Source organism: Oryctolagus cuniculus, chromosome X, assembly GCF_051225735.1.
Source record: "Oryctolagus cuniculus isolate XC-2025 breed Fujian yellow rabbit chromosome X, ASM5122573v1, whole genome shotgun sequence".
NCBI lineage: Eukaryota > Metazoa > Chordata > Mammalia > Lagomorpha > Leporidae > Oryctolagus > Oryctolagus cuniculus.
Window position 1 is genome coordinate 62,325,216 of NC_142888.1, and position 4,073 is coordinate 62,329,288.

General features: G+C 43.5%; 1 pseudogene; it reads right to left on the bottom strand.

Moving 5' to 3' along the window:
* Positions 1 to 1,822: 1,822 nt before the first annotated feature.
* On the bottom strand, positions 1,823 to 3,268 carry LOC100351023 (E3 ubiquitin-protein ligase makorin-1 pseudogene; annotated as a pseudogene).
* Positions 3,269 to 4,073: the final 805 nt, after the last annotated feature.

A 4,073-nucleotide genomic window follows, 5' to 3' on the forward strand; every position in this document is an offset into this window, starting at 1 on the left:
AAATATGCCATTACTTCCTTTGATCTTAGCAAAGATGAAATATCATAGTGAAGTGAAATAAACAAATTTTTAAGAAACAGGCGTATTATTTCTATAATGAAAATAGAAACCCTAAATCCTTCAATCAGATGACTGTCTCAGTCTTAATCCAAAGAAAACATTTGCTCTAGGCTGCACAAAATATTTACTTACACAGAACAACCAAGGCACAAAAAGACACATGTGGATGTGAGAAAGTTTAATCTCTCCTCTTTAGGCATCCAATATTTTACCCTCTATTGGGCACATTTTCTAAGTCATATCAAAGTTCCTCTTTTATAAGAATGGAGTGAGGGTAGAGTGTTAAAGGATGTGGGAGAAGATTTTCAATACCAGCTAAAAAGTGGAGAGTAACTACTAACAATATTACATTAATATAGAATAAAAGCCTTTCTGTTTCTATTGAAAAAAGTATTCAGAGATAGGTTTTTTTTTTTAGTATTTAAATTTGTTTTATTTGGGAAAAGTGCTTCTTGTAAAACAGCAGCTGCAAAATATAGAGACCTCTGCAACACTCTTTATTTATTTCTTAAAATAGTTATTTATTTATTTGAAAGTCAGAGTTACACACACACAGAGAGACAGAGACAGAGAGAGAGAGATCTTCCATCCACTGGTTCACTCCCCAAATGGCTACAACAGCCAGGGCTGGGCCAGGCTGAAGCCAGGAGTCAGGAGTTTCTTCTGGGTCTCCCACGTGGGTGCAGGGGCCCAAGCGCTTGGGGCATCCTCCGCCGCTTTGCCAGGAGCACTAGCAGGGAGTTTGATCGGAAATGGAGCAGCCAGGATGCTAACGAAACTGGTGCCCTTGTGGGATGCAGGCGCCGCAGTTAACCCTACACATGACAACACCAGCCCCTGTTTTTTCTTAAAGTGAAAGAATGGGTGCAGTCCAAGGTATCAAAGCAGCAGACAGGCAAGTCAGGAGCATGTCCAAGTTATTTTCAGGAAACAGCAACAAAGTGTAAAGGTAAAATTTCCATTCAGGGAATTCCTCTAACAAGTTAACTTTAGCTTGTCTTGTGGATGACTACCCCTCCTCTCTAGTGGAAAAGTAGGACTTCTGATTGCAGACTACTTACTCCACTACAATAAACAGCTCAGAACATGGTTTTGAGTCACATCTGTCTACCTGCAAAGCTCACAGATGGAATGAGACAGATACCTGCAAAAACAAACACAAAAACCCAACAACAAAACTCCTCCAATGAGGACAAAGGTTTCTCAAAAAGTGCCTGGACTAGAAAGGACAGATCATAAAACATTAAATACAACCCTGTATCCAAGACTCAGTTTGCGTTAATAGAGAGGATTACCAGATCGTCTTAACCTCTACGGTTAACTCAATTTCTCTGCTTATATAGGCAGACAGAGCCAGCACTTCTAGATTAACCACTACCAATATGCTGCTGTATCCTTTAAGAGCTACCCAACACATAAAGCTGAAACCACTCAGCCAAGTTTGTCTACCAAGGCTCACACTCACACATAATTTCTATCAGCCCTTGGAGTCAATTTCCAACTCTGCATTGATCCTTATGCCGCTCTTTTATGTGTGATTGTTTAACAAGTCTCCTATCATGCTAAACACAGTGGAACTCTCAACGCATTTGCACCTGGTTCTGGTTACTCAGTAGTATTACCTGTGTGCAATTATACAAGAGACCAAAACCACATGGTGGCGATTACAAGGCAAAGAACAGCTATAAAAACACAGATGCGCAGATTTCACCAGAACCTCAAGGGTCCACCTCCTACATCTGTAACAGAAGGCTACTTACGGTTCTCTCTTTCCTCAATGAGAGTCCAGAAGTGGTTCATTCACTGGGCTGAGTATCAGCTTGACGTTTCCACTTTTTTCTCTGTGATTCCTCTCAATGGCCATCAGGGTATGCATGCTCATATAAACAGTTCCCTCAAAATAGGCAGATTCCATGTCTGTCATCAAAGTACCCACACGCCTTGTTGCTCACTGCCTCCTTGTATTTCTGAAGGAATTTCTGCTTTTCTTCTTTCTCCTCCACCCACTACTCACTTGCAATGACAGATGTGACCCAGCGTTCTGGGCGGAACTTTCTGATGTTCTCAAATTGCTTAGAACTCCTCCCAGTGTGAACACACTTGAGACACTAGGTGTGGCTGCAGTTGGAGAGGATCCCAAAGGAGCGCTCCTTGGGATGAGCTTTCTCATAGACCACCTCCATGTAGATCCCCCCATCACGTCCTTACAGCGCTGCATAGCAAATGAGAGCCTCAGCGTCCTTCTCATGGGTCTCAATACAAGATTTTATGAGCTGTGATCTCTGGGCAGCATCCATTGATTGTAGGACCTGTAGCCCACACATGTCACATGGAATCTCCATGGAGACCAACACAGTTCTCCCCATAGTGGCACTGTGCCACTGCACTGTAGGGGCTTCTTTGTTTCCACAGTTCTTCCTCTGAGTCTGTCTTGGTCACGGCGTCCTGCGGTCCTGCGGGGTGCTTCAGTGCAGGGAGAGGCAGTCTGGCCACAGTAGCGCTGCCCAGGAACAAACTCAATGGCATCCACCCAGCCCTCTGAACCTGCTCTCACAGTTGTAAAGTTTGACTTTCTTTACTCAGTTTCGCTTGATTTCATTTCAACAAGTGATCCAACTGATGACTCGAGACTTGAGGAAAGAGCGTGGGAGGATTTTGCAGTTGGGTCTGTAGCAGCAGTGGCTTCCCGTTTCAAAGGCTTGCTGTGTTCATTCCTGCAGGGGCTGCGGTCTCCACAAATGCAGTACCCTCGCTGAAAATACTTGCACACTACACCACAAGGACTGTCAGAGAGGTGATGCAGGTAGCGACAGTTATCTCCTTCCTCACAGACCCCACGCATAAAATACCTGCAAGTGATCTGCTTAGTCCAGCCGCCGCCTTCGCTGCTGCACCCCTCTCCTCCTGGCCCCGGGATGGGGCCGTGACTGTGGGGATAGGAGTGGGGGAAGCCGCTGCCAATGTTGCCACGGCTGCCACACCTGCTGCTCCTTCTCCTCAAGTTGTGGCCGTTGTTCCTAGAGCAGCAACTTCTGCTATTACTTTTCATCCCACACAGCAATGGACCGGAAGTACCGGAACTTCCGGGATCACATAGTTTGGTCTGGCTGGGGAAGGAGCGAGGCAAAACGAGAAGACAGAGGCGCTGGCTGGATCCCACCGGCCCCAGGTCCAGATTACTTTCTATTGAAGACTTAGATGTTTAAGAAATTGAAGGTAGTATGTAGTGTTCAAAAAGAAGCTAGTGCCGTTCAATTCTGACTAATCTGCTTGCTAGATCTGTCAATTATTGAAAGAGAAGTGTTGAAGTTTCCAGCAATAAAGGATTAGTCTATTTTCCCTGCACGTATCTAAGGTTTTTGCCTCACATATGTTGACAGTCTTTTTTAGGTGCATGCACATTAATGATTGTTGTATCTTTTTGCAGAATTGACCCTTTCTCGCTGTGTAATGGCCCTTATTAACCTGATAGTTTACCTTGCTCTGGAATCTGCTTTTCTGATGTTAATGTAGCTACTCCTATTTTCTTTTTATTAGTATGAGCATGATGCATTTTTCTACATCCTTTTACTTTGTATATTCCTTTGCAGATAAAGTTGGCTTTCTTGTAGAAAACACATGAGGATACTTCAAAATATTCATGGAAAAATGTATATTATGGAGAAAATATGCATAGGTTTCAAATTATTGCACCAAAATTTTATATTTTAATTCAATTTTCCATGGATATTTTGAGGTACTCTATTTGCCATATTTTGTTTTTTGTTTTTCTAAAGATTTATTTATTTATTTGAAAGAGTTACACAGAGAGAGAAGGAGAGGCAGAGAGAGAGAGAGAGAGAGAGGTCTTCCATCCACTGGTTTACTCCCCAATTGGCTGTGATGGCCAGAGCTGCTCTGATCCAAAGCCAGGAGCCAGGAGCTTCCTCCAGGTCTCCCACCCAGGTACAGGGGCCCAAGCACTTATTTGCCATATTTTGTTTATCCACTCTGATGCTCTGTTTTTTTAATTT